Source organism: Engystomops pustulosus, chromosome 7 (genome assembly GCF_040894005.1).
Source record: "Engystomops pustulosus chromosome 7, aEngPut4.maternal, whole genome shotgun sequence".
Classification (NCBI taxonomy): domain Eukaryota; kingdom Metazoa; phylum Chordata; class Amphibia; order Anura; family Leptodactylidae; genus Engystomops; species Engystomops pustulosus.
Genome location: NC_092417.1, coordinates 41,483,853 through 41,497,495, shown reverse-complemented (window position 1 = coordinate 41,497,495; position 13,643 = coordinate 41,483,853). Strand labels below are relative to the sequence as shown.

Genomic DNA, 13,643 nt, shown 5'->3' with positions numbered 1-13,643 from the left:
AGAACTTGTCAAATCAGTCCCTGTCCGCATGGGGCTCACAATCTAATCAACCTACCAGTATGTTTTGGAGTGTGGGAGGAAACCGGAGGACCCGGAGGAAACCCATGCAAACCTTATTTTTGTTTCCTTATTAGAGTTGCATTGACTTCTACCATATTTCTCCACATAACCCAAAACCACAGTGGAGTGTGGGTAATCTGTGTAAACGCGTTATTATATGTCACATCTTGTCAGTTACACACAATTTTTGTTTATTTCCTTCTGATTTCGGTGAAGGAAGCCTCTTCTGCTCAGCAAGAACATGTAATTCCTGAACGCTTTCTCTCGAAAAAGATCACTTACACCAAAGAATGTCAAAATAGATAAGGTCACGCTTCTTGTGCTCTTGTATTTTTCTAACAAGAGTATTTCTGACATACATACTGCAAATTTAATAGACAAATATTTTATGAACGAGCCATGAACCTTTCAGTTCATATCTGCAAAGGAAAACGTGAATATCTTTACCGGTTTGTTTCATTGAACAGTCGAAGTCTCATTTATAGAAACTTGGCAACAAAGGAGATGGCTGCTTTTATATTGTGCGATCCGCTAGCAAAGCCTACGTCTGTGGTTACACAGCACTTAATCCAATAAAAATCTATATTATAAGAAGTCAAATTGCTTGTTTGCACATAACCGCTATTCCAAATAAAAACTCAATTGTATCATAGATTTCCATTATACAATAGCTCTAGTATTACGTTCTAATCCTACTAAACAGGCAAGAATGGAAGAGGTGGGTTCACATACAGTGGAGTCTATAAATATTTGGATAAAAATATTCTGATTTGGTTCCGTACATTACCACAATGTACAGAATGTTTTGAACCAAACAATTTAGATGCAGTTGAAGCTCAGACTTTCTGTTATAATTCAGTGCATTTTATGCAAATTATTGCATAATTTTTTTTTTTATACAGGGGATCAATTATAGTTGGATAAAGTAAAGGGGTTGGCCACTTTCAATAATGTCTTTTATTAGACATGTCTCTGAGTGTATATGTACCTGTGCCCTACAGCCTTTCCCTTTTTTACCATGCTGCCCTCTGCATATATACACAGCTTCCTCTCTCTTTCTCTCTCATTGCTCCAGCCTGTCCTCATGGCGTCACAGTGTGTGTGTGCCTCTCTCTGTCTGTCCTCCCTGAAAGAGACAGGAAAGGGAAGGAGAGGTAGTAAGATGATTTATTACTCTCCTGCTGCAGCTCCTCCTATTCATCAGTGCTCACACATATAAACAAAGATTCTCATTGTCTGCACACAACACTAAAGTAAGTAGTAGTTTTGCTGAATCACTTGAACATTCAGGGATTATTTTTAAGGTAGTAAAGGCACATGGGCAGCTTGTGTAAAAGAGTGGCCAACCCCTTTAAATAATTGTAAGTAAAATGTTACTTTCTAATACTTGGTTGAAAACCCTTTGACTGCATAAGGTCTTGATCTCATGGTCATCACCAAACATTGCTGTTTTTCCTCCTTTTTAAGCCTTTGCCATTCCTTTACTGCACAGGTTTTTAGTTACTGTTTGTTTATGGTTTCTCTTTCTGAAGTTAAGTCTTTAACAAATAAAATGCATGCTCAATAGGGTTACGATCAGGTGACCGACTTTCAAGGTGACTTATCAGATGCATGTCATTCAAGAATGTTCCGCTTCTTTAAACTTATTTGCTTTATGCTTTGGCTTTATGTTTTGGGTCATTGTATATCTGTATTATGAAACGCAGACCAATCAGTTTGGCTGGATTTGAGAACACAGTGGGAGAAATGTATTATGCCATTCCTGCCAGAGACTTTAGTCTGGTTTAAAATGGTCCGACCTAGTAGGGACTGCACCAGACTTAGTCATCTGTCCAAGGAATGTTGACATGTACACAGAGTGGACGACTGATTTATGTGCCTCTGTAGTCAGGATGGATGGCCTTTCCCCATTTTTAACACAATGGGGCTTTTTTACTAATGGTGCTCACACGCACTTTTGTCGATATTCCGACGTTTTCGGAGACTGCGCCACTGGGACAGGTATTTAACCGGGGATTTCGGCTTACGCAATTGTATTTTGGCGCAGCAGCTCCAACTTTCATGCGACAGAAATTCGGGGGCGTGCCGACTGATTCAGACTGAGCGCGGGATTTAACTTTAAAATTGTGTTGCAAGACAATGCACTTACATACACCGGGAAGAAGATGGTGAACTCCGGCGGACCAGAGTGGAGAAGCGACACTTGCAGGAAATCGGGCACACAATCTTGGTGAATCGTGGAACATGCATTCCGGACGGGCAATGCACTTTTGGGGACTGCAACAGGACAGGTAAGTAAATGTGCCCCAATACCTACAAACATGAAGGACAGAAGTGCATAAGCTGTGTGCCTTCAGTTTTTTGAATGGATGCTTCACGGCTGCACTAGCTTGTTGTAAATGAAAGAATCCACAGGTCTGTTATTTTATGTCCATTCTATTACAAACTAGAGCATGTCCTAATCAGAACCGTTTTTTCATGGATCATTCATAGACTATAGCTCGTGGGGATCTGTGTAAAACTCTGCTAGACTGATGCAAATCGAAAAACAGATGGTAATGCAGACAATTTTGACAAATTGTCTGTGCAGGTTGCCTTACTTGTAACGCTCCTAATACTGATAATTATACCCCCAAAGAGAGGTGTGAATGTTGTCAGGTCAAGAAAACTAGATCTTGCAGTTCATAAAGTATATTCCTGATATTTTGTCACATTATACAAGGAAAAAGATATCCTCCAGCACAGCAGGTCTTCCATATAAAACTTTAAATTTATTAAAGGAAATCAATATTTTCAAAAAACATTAAAAAACCCTACAAATATTCACCTCTGCACCTTTTGATGTTGATCCCAGTGCTGTCCTCCCAGTGCGAGTCTTAACACGCCAGGATCACATAGAAAAGAAACTTATACTTAGCAGCCTGGAGCGTGTGGACAGGATGTCCAGCGCTCCGGGCTGCTAATTATGCATTCCCCTGCATCTCCCCCTGCTGGGAGAGGGAGGTGACATCACGCAAGGGGAGCATGGGAGAGGGCATGCATAATTAGCAGCCCAGAGCTCCGGACATCTTGTCCCCCCACTGCTCATTATAAGTTTCTTTGCTGGGTGATCCTAGCGTGTGAAGACTAGCAGAGGACAGCGCTGAGATCAACATCAAGAAGAGCGGAGGTGAGTATTTGTAGGGATTTTTCAAAATGGTTGATTTCCTTTAAGCAATGAATGTGATCAGTACAACAGTTATAGACTGAGGCGTTTCAAGCAAAAGCTCGTAATCATAGTCTCGACACACTTCTATGACTGTTGTACTGATCTTATTCATTGCTTAATGAATTTGATATTTTATATGGAAGACCTGCTGTACTGGAGGATATCTTTTGAACCACGCTGCTCCGGTGAGCCTCCGAGACACGCATGTCTTGATTGCCAAAATTCTGTACCCAGTATTGTTTCCCTTTTTTTCCAAATAATAGACATAATAAAATGCATACGCTTAGAAAACTTCTAATATGTTGTGCAGTATACTAAACCTAAAAAAGCCACAAGTAAAATTTCTGCCCCACACACATCATATAAACTGAGAGGCAACATAAGCAGAACATCCATCGCTGAGTCACTAGACGTTGTGTACGCTTCTTAGTAAATGTTGACAGCACTTCGGACTCCGTGAACCACAGGCCACAGATGTTTCTATTAATAACCCACATCCCCATAACCTGAAGTGGATGTTTTTAACTTAATGGTTGTGTTCTTTGTAGCTTTTTAATGGTTCTGTTTATGAGATAGTTATGTAATACTTCAGTTATACAATAGTTATATGATACTTCAGAGTCTGAGCTGCAGTCATTTATTTCGTGTGCCACATAACTGGGGAAGTAAATGGCAGTATAGGGTCATATCCATGGGTACGGTTATCAAATAATCCTATTCACTAGAGAGAATCCTATTCTTAGAACGAACCATTCACCCATTCCACCATCTCTATGTATCCTGATCAACTAATTCTGGCCTAGTTGGAACTTTTTTCTAGACCACCATTCCTGTGCAATTGGCCTTGGGAACAGATATTATTAGGCTTTTTGACTGGCAGGTGGGTTGTACAAAACTGCCTATCCCCACCCACTGACGGAAGAGTCTAATTCGTATAATGGGAGCCAAAACTAATTACCCTGATTTCTTGGGAATGGTGGAGCCTAGAGAAAAAACTCCCACCATTTGATGGCCACCCTTCTACAGATTTCAGCAAATTTGAAGTGATGAAAGGTCACCCATTTAAAACTCCATGAGTTCTCTTTCCCCGTAACCCCCCCCCCCTTATTTGGATGAAAACTAGAATATCTATTCTAAATGGACTTTAGAACAATGGGACAGATTTATTACCCGGTCCATTCGCTATCCAGCGGCGCGTTCTCTGCGGTGGATTCGGGTCCGTCTGGGATTCATTAAGGCAGTTCCTCCGACGTCCACCAGGTGGCGCTGCTGCGTTGAAGAGCATTGGAACGCACTCAAGTTCACCGGCCTATACCTAGTGAAGGTAAGTGCAAGCTCCGCAACACTTTTCTTTTTTTAAATGCGGCGGTTTTTCCGAATCCGTCGGGTTTTCGTTCCCCCGATTTCCGTCGCGTGCATGCCAGCACCAATGCGCCACAATCCGATCGCGTGCGCCAAAATCCCGGGGCAATTCAGGGGAAATCGTCGCAAATCGGAAATATTCGGTTGACACATCGGGAAACCGTGAATCGGGCCCTTAGTAAATGACCCCCAATGTGTTAAATCGCTATTATATTCATTTTTCAAAGGATTTTTCCACCAAAATTTCTTAGAATTATATTAGTATTTTTCTGGAGTAGAATTTTAATTGCTACCACTTATTTATATTGCAGCCATTATACATGCCACATCCACTAACTCATGTAAGGGTCGGGCCCATAACTTGACTGCATTAGTCTAAAACGTGATTTGTGGTATCAAAAAATCCCAGATGTATCCTCTGGATATTTAGAGATGCCTTGCCCGCTCTAATTAGTTTTTGCTTTTCGATATTTGAGATTGAAAACAATAGCGCTGTAGCTTCTGATCAACTTTTCTCTCACATAACAGAAGCACTAAGTGATGCAAATGGATACTAACAGAAGCCATTAAAGGGAACATGTCAGAAGTATTTGAGACACTAAACCACCCACACATCCTTATGGAACGGTGGTTTAGTTTCCCAAACCTCTTGTATATTTTTTAAGCATTTGGGGTAAAAAAAAAATTGATACTCACTTTGTCCCTTGTTGCCTGCGCGTTCTGGCAAATGAAGCTGACATATTACACCCTGGCTTCACTGCGCAAGCGCAGTTGGACACTGTCCTTGCTTCATTTCCCACGTTCTGAGAGGAAGCACCTGCGCAGGATCCTCTGACAAGTCACATGTGCCGGATTGCACTCACATCTAGATAATTAGTTAAGTTTCTTTTTAACATTAGTTTCATGTAAAAACTTAAAAAAAGTTGATTTGGAACTCTAAACCACAGACCCATAAAAAACTGTAGTTGGTTTGTAGTTGGACCTGGCAGGTCCTCTTTAAGTCCACTGAACAAAATGGAAATTTTAACGGATCTGTTGGATTTCTCTTTTTATCGTTTTAGTGACTCAGATCCCAAAGCAGATGTGAACTGTGCATTAAATTTATGACTAAACATGTTTGGTCCCATCATTCAGTCAATGGTACTGGCCCAATCAATGTCGTTAGAACAGTCCTATTGTTATTACCAGTTGCGTATCTTGAGGGGGTGCAGAGGGTGCGGTCGCAACCGAGCCCAAGAGGCTTAGGGGGCCCATAAGTGGTTACTTTCCTATATGAGGAGACTGGTACTATAAATCATAGATTATCTTAGGGGGCCTGGCACAGACTTTGCACTGGGGCCCATCAGCTTCTAGTTACGCCACTGGTTATTACTTAGCCCCTCACTCATCATGGAGGGAATTGCTGTTGTCCATTGTACACAACAAATACAGAGTACTATATGTGGTAGGCCTCGTGTTGTAGTATCACAGTATCTCATGTTGTCATTAGGCCTCTATAATCAGCCTCCTATTTTGTTCCTTTTAAATGAATCCAGTACCCTTGGTTAAGCTTCAAATGTGATCTCCCCCTAGAGATACGTACTTGACATTTCCTGAACCTCATAAGAACACCCTACGGATTAATGTGACACTGTTTAGAAACAAGACAATTGTACAACAGCTGAGTAGACTTAACGTCTGTGAATATGCAGGATCATCTTGAATGCGTTTCAACACTACAGCGTAGGAAATAATCAGATTTCTCTAGACTGCAAGCAACTCGTGCCATCTCCGCTTGTCGGCACATTAGAAGGACTGATTTTTAATACATTTTCTGGTCCTATAACTCCGGCCTCCCCAGTTTTAAATCACATTACAAATTACATCACTAACCATTATCTTGATGACTCTATTTTAATCTCTAAAACGTCTTTATTTGGACTGTTCAATGAAGCAATGCAATGAGTATTTTGAATGCCGGCATTTCCACAATGAGCCGTCTTCTTCTGGAGTCCAGGCTTTTGCTTCTTTATCACAATGACTTGATGGTAAGGAATAGAGATGAGCTGATCTTTAAAAATCCTCTTCTGAATTGAATTTCCAAAAAGTGAATTGGTCTGACTTACTGTTCATATTGAACTTGACCAGAAATCTAAAATCTAATTGCTTTGTTTGTTTGAGTAGAGTCAGCAAGTCTTTGTCACAGGGGTGAGCGGTCCGTATGATTTTGAATGAGAACGTTCCAAGAGTTTTAATCTTGAAGGTGCAGACTCTTGAGGACAGCTTCTACCCATAAAGCCTTCTTAGGTATATTATAATAATAATAGTAATAATAATTCCTTATTTATATAGTGCACACAGATTACGCAGCGCTGCACAGAGCTTGCCAGATCAGTCCCTGTCCCCAATGGGGCTCACAATCTAATCAAACTACCAGGATGTTTTGGAGTGTGGGAGGAAACTGAAGGAAAGGAGGAAACCCACACAAACACGGAGAGAACATGCAAACTCTTTGCAGATGTTGACCTGGATAAGACTTGAACCCAGGACCCCAGCGCTGCAAGGCTGTAGTGCTACCCACTGAGCCACCATGCTGCCCTTATAGGCATCATATAGGTTTTTGTTTGTACTTGGAAGAGTAGAGGATACAAGGCTTTGTCACTGTGCTAAGTGGTCCGTATGAGAATGTTCCAAAAATGTTATTCTTGAGGACAACTTCTACCCATAAAGCCTGCTAGGGTATATATACATCATATAGGCTATTTTGAATTAGAATGGAGAGTCGTAAGGAAGACTACTCACAAGTGATTGCCAGCTAATACTACATTTGTAAGAAGGGTCTCCGTTTCATAGATATTCTTCTATTAAAAGGGTTGTAGTAAAAAAAGGGGGTATACAGGCAGTCCCTGTGTAACATACAGGAAAGGTTCTGTAGATGTGTTCTTAAGTTGAATTTGTATATAAGTCAGAACTGTATATTAAATAATTGTAACCCCAGCCAAATTTTTTTTGGTCTCTGTGACAATTGGATTTTTAAAATGTTGGATTGTCATAAGAATCAGGAATGACAATAAAGCTTGATGATGCAGAACAGTGTTGACCATCCAGCATCTGGAACAGAGATTCAATAAGAGGGTACTGTATAGATATTTTTACAGAGTTGGTTGGGTAATTTAAAAACACATGTATCACCAGGATGAAGGATTGTGAACCCCCACATCTGGCAGGATCCACACTTCTTTAAGCTTCTTACACTTTTTTTTACAAAAAAGTCTTTTAAATTATGCCTACGAATCTGAGGGGCTCCATCGGTGTTAATGGAGTTTAGAGCCCTTCAGGCTTATTTGCATAATTTGTAAAACCATTATTTTCTTAAAAACAAGGGCATAAGAAGCTTAAAGAAGAGGAGATTCTGCCAGAAGGGGCACGCACCCTTATGTCACTGTGCTTGGTTTACAATCTCTCATCCCAGTGGTAGATGCCTTTTAAATGGATTTTTATGTGTGAATAACACCTTTAATTTATCCCCAATTAAAACTAACTGGATGATTATGGAATACATGGTCCTCCTATAGGAGAAATATCCCTTCACCTTCCATTATTTGTAATACTGTGAGATAGATCCTGTCATTTTCTCAAGGATGCCAGACACAATACTCGGCCTGAGAAAACCTTCTTTGTTGAATTATTTCAACAGTGCAAACTGGCGGTGAGTACCTGGCAGTAACAAGCACTTCATGATTTGCTTCTCCAGACACAAATGACCTTGTAGAAAGCACACAGCTTTTTTAGACTTTGATGCATGAGGTCTATAAAGTTGAACTGACAGATAGGTACACTAAGAGTACAGAGATGTAGCTGGCGTTATTTAAGTGTTATCTGTCTACACAGCTTTTCTTCCCCCTTGACTGTATTCTTACTATATGGGAATCATATCACTGTCTATGTTTGTTTTGTGGTGGACTGGCGAATAACAATTTCCCATACAGTCTTATTATCAGAACTGACCCTTTGTTTAGCTAAGGGATGTCCTATAGTGCTGTAGTTATAGTTGACAGGTCTAGATGAAAATTTGATTATTTCCGCTGTATACATGCTTTGGGCCCTCTTTTTTCCAGTTTTCATTGTCTAATTATATATTTGTAGAAGGGTCCTGTATGTTTTGACTTTGCACTATGGATTTATTGTAATTTTCTCATGTGAATGTGGAGTAGCTTTAATTGAGTGTCCTGATGGTTATGATATTGTTTTCAGGGCCATTTAAATAGTAATATTAGAAATCTCTGTGATCAGGAGATTATGTAAAAAAATGATGTATTCAACCTTCAGGCTGACACAAAGAATGTGGTGTTTAGATCCAGTAAATAGACCAAAACCAATGTGGAACACAACCCTGTGGTTTATTGATTGTTAAACAAACAAAATGTTATAAAATCGAACTATGCGCTTCACAGTCTACTCCGAACGCTTCGTTGTAGACCAGACAAAGTCTTTGAAGTAGAACACAAAGGTTTTGACCAATTTTTTAAGTCTCCGTACACCTGCAATGATGGTCTTCAGAGGAAAAATCTCCATAAGGAGTGTAGATTCTTCCCTGAGCGGAGACCACAATAAAAACCCAATGGATCTCTCCAAGTTTTCAACAAGTTTTCAATTCCCCTGCAACTCCACCACTTGGGAACTTAAGTATCTGGGATTTTCACAGTGAAGAATCAATTAACTATGCATATAATAACTTGTTCTTCATAATACATTTCCATAATAAGCAATAAATTACATGTGCTTTTATAGCTGTGTACTGTTATGTATATCTTAAGCATCAGATGAGGTTTACCATGACCTTCAAAAATTCCAAAATGAGAAAATCTAAGGAAACACTAAACTACTAGCCGGGGGTGGCCGTTGAGACTAAATCCATATTGGTTTGATGTAACAGTGAGGGAGAGATGCAAAAAAGAGAATGACACATACTGGGCTAGCAATGTGGGTCCTCTAACCCCCAACAGAGTGGGATGCATACAAATCTGTCCTGCAGGGTGTACTCATTGAAGCAATCGCTGCACGTAGTGTAGAGTTGAGGCTCCCGCTTCAAACCGACTTGTCCGAGGCACATTGGAGAAACAGAGACAGTATAACTTGCACTTGACAGAATACTTCCAAAAAACTACTGAGCCAGAGACCACATATTTTGTACAAAAACCCCTTTTAAAATGATGTCTCTAAGTAATATCATTGGGGTAAAATCTGTAGAGTTTATCTATAACTCTTAAAATTCGGATTAGCCTGTAGAATTTTGGGGCTGCTTTTAATGTATATATGTATATTTTGGCTACTGCCATTATTTCAGGTAAGAGGCTAATCTAGACAAAGTTGATACTGTGTTATGTTTAGTGGATGACACCATGGTTGCAGCGTAACTTAGAGAATTTAATTTCCTTGTCCATTTTTATTTGGCTTGTCTTGTGATAAAATAAATCTACAGTCTCTCCTAAATTCTGTCTTGCTAGCAATATGGACAGAAGGGCACTGAGGTGAGAGATTACCGAACTAGGATTCTCAATGCAAAGTGAAGGAGGAGTCACAGATGCTTGGTCCCCCCACTGAATCCAGTGATAAACTGTAGTTCTGAACCATCAACCCCTTTAAGCTAACTGATATCCACAGTTTTGGACAGCCCTCATAGCTAGGGGTAGTTCTGACCAGCCCTACATGTTTAGAAGTGGACACATCTAATATGCCATTTTTCTTACTAGCGTGGTTTAGTACATTTATATGTACGAGACACATGTCTATTGTATATCAAAGACACAGCTTTATCAAACTATTATCATTCAATATACAATCTTCCAGAAAAGTTATTAACCCAGCAGAAGACCACACAAAGTATAGGATTCTGCCTGTTATTCCTAAATGTAATTTAGCCCAGATCCTAGACAGATTATTAAGGCCGCAGTGAGTATTCTATGTCTTATTTACCTACTCTAGATGCCCTGCAAAGAGCAGAAGGCGCATAACATAGTAGGAGGCTAAGTAATACTGCTCCATGATCAGCTCCGATAAGCACAAAGCAGCAGGTTTTTGTAAGCCACAAAATAGATTTCTTTGTTGTCTTCTGTCCATGGTGCTGAATACAATGAAAGTTGATTTCTCACCTACAGTCTGGATCTGTTTCCATTTGTGTTCTGCAGATTTTATTAATATGTTTTATCGGTAAATGTTCCTTTTGTTATATTTATGATAATATACACTGGTTCACAAAATTTCCATTTTGTTTTTACTTCTTGATTTATTTTTATTACCTTGAAAGTGGGTGATTTTATATGTCTACAAGAAATCCAAGAAAGACATGTTCTAAGTCCCATCACGATATACTGTATAGTATTAAACCGGGTTTTACCCTTTGATATTGTGACTTTTCTAACTTTCGTCACTTTTCTTTTGTAGATGTTAATTTCATGTACATGTAATAAACATAGTGATATAGACCAACTGCTGGGACCCCCACAATTCCGGAGAACAGGGATCTTATTCTCACTGATTGATGGAGCGGCAGGACGAGCGTGCCCCCTGCTGCTCCATTCATTGACTATGTAAGTGCCAGAGATAGCTTAGCTCTGCACTTGGCTATCACAGGCGCTCTGATAGAATAGAATGAAGTGGCAGGACACATAGTTATCTTGTTGCTCCACCCATTAGCATGAACAGGATCCCCTTTCTCCAGATAGCAAGGGTACCCTTCTCGTGGTCAGTGGGGGGTCCAGAGTACTCATGCTCATAACAACCACTTTGTTATCCCCAATGTTGTAGATAACTTCTAGATTTAGGACAATCCCTTTAATGAACCCACAAGAGCCCTAAGTCTGGGTACAGCCACAGCTTCTACAGCCCTGAAAATTAGCCTGTATAAAGACTTGTTTATATTGCACCATGTTAGTTGGACCCTTATATAACAATGATTGACAGGCGTGCCTAAAATTGGACCCTAACTGATCTGATAGTCTATGCTGAATCTGTTCAAGGTTTTTGTAGGGAAGTCAATGAAGCACAAACTCATAGTCAACATAGCCACAAACTGTAGTCAACATGTCTGAGAGGATTAAGGGTACATACCCATGGCATTGTGCTCGGATCCCGGACGAGCACAGGGCTGGGAGGAGGAGGAGGATGGATGAGTAGTCTTTACCTCTCCTTCCTCCATAGGCAGATGAGCACCTGGTGGTGTGGTGGAACACCATGTACTCACTCACCATCATCGGGAGCCATAACTGACGTGACCAGATCAAGGACCCCATAACAGCCGTGTGAATGCACCCTAAGAGGGTATTTCCATCTTGACTGCACACACTCCATTCAAGTCAATAAAAGTTCCAAAAATAGAGACTAGAAGTTGGATCTTCAGTTGAAAGAAGCCAGTTTTCCCAAGATTGAATGTAGGGAAAATGTTTTGTGCTTCATGGCTCTGACTGCTGGGGCGATCATAAGAATGAGGTTGGCATGTGCCCTCCCATACTCTTCATGAATGGAGGGCTTTATTACTTTCCACGAGACTTCTAGCTCCTGCTGTCCCAAAGTAGTGAACGGTGTGCTGTGGGTGACAGCACTCTAGTGATATGGTGCACTTCTGGGTATTTGCGGTATCCTATTCTTGCTATAATGTTAATTGTTGATTTATGGTGCTAAATTCCAGGCGGTTTCTTCACTTAAAGTAGGGTGTCCCATGTCCTTGCATTACAAGGAACTTTTGTCTTACTTCATCAAGTACTCAGTGAAATAGGCTGTGTCCTTCTGTGTGTCGCTAGAACTTCATCTTGTTTTGTAGCTCATCTCATTTCAGCAAAAGCAAAATCAATATTGGCATTTGCATAGTGTTAAAGACATGCCCTTCCACCAGAAAGGCTTAACGGGTTCCAAGCTTATTATGCCTTGGACAAGGAAGCTACGCTAATGTCACCAGGGAGGTCACACGATTGCTTGTGGAGATGGCAAGCGTGGCTCACACAGAGGACATGAATTAAGCCAGCTGGCGGGTAAACAAACATGGTTGGCACATGACAGAAACCCCCCCTCTATTTATAGTTCAGATGGTTGTTAAATGCCAGCCCAAGCCCGAGCGCCAGAATACTGAACCGTTCTTCTCACTGACTGCTCTCGAAATTGGTGGAATAAGAGTATTTCTTATACCCTGATGTTTATGAGCCATCGGGTTTTTGTTGTATTTAATATGTTGTTGTCATTTTTCGCACATATTTCTGTAGCATTTAGGTGTTGACAAATACCTCTCTACTGATGAATGGATCACACATTATTTTCTGGTGAACTTTGGGACAATATGTCATTAATTTGTATATCGGGAGGTGATTGTTGGGTTATCTTGTTGCTTGGAAACAGGGAAGTTAATTGTATTGCATCTTTTGATATACACGGCCTACAGATGCCAAGAGTCTTTGAGAGATGTGTGATGAGTATATCGGAATTTCAAAGGCCTTTATATATCTAAAGTAGAGATGAGCAAATATATTTGTTGGTTTTGGTATGAATCACCATTTTTTTAGGGATCAAATTGAATCTGATTTTTTTTCTGCTTCCCCTCTAATGAATCTTTAAAAATGTCGGCTAGCTATTGCTGTCTTTCTTCCCACAGCTTGGATGACTGAAAATCAACAATTTGACTAGACTACCTATTGGTTCAGATTCGAATCAATCTTTAGAAAATGTGGCATAGCTTTGGTTGATCAAATCTTGGGTGATCTGCTCATGTCTAATGTACACTTTTGGGAGAAATTTTTTTAATTCTTTCATGACACCATTATATGTTTAAAAATGGGTATCTCATTACAAAATTTTCTTGGTTTGTCTTCTGTAGAGGTTTCTTCTCTTTCTCATTGTAGGATTGATTGTTCTCATTTTAGGGAGATCCATGTTTTTTCTATAAATCTGGAAAATCCCTGGCATAGGGATAGAAAAAAAATGAATAAATAATATATACCTACCTTGCTCCACTTCCCCGCATTGCTGTGGTACTTCCATATTTTGC

At 40.2% G+C, this 13,643-nt stretch overlaps 1 protein-coding gene across 4 annotated transcripts in view; it reads left to right on the top strand.

The window, feature by feature from the left end:
* The window catches only part of SLC8A3 (solute carrier family 8 member A3), a 216,064-nt gene that overhangs the window by 43,765 nt on the left and 158,656 nt on the right, over positions 1–13,643 (top strand). The window lies entirely within an intron of this gene.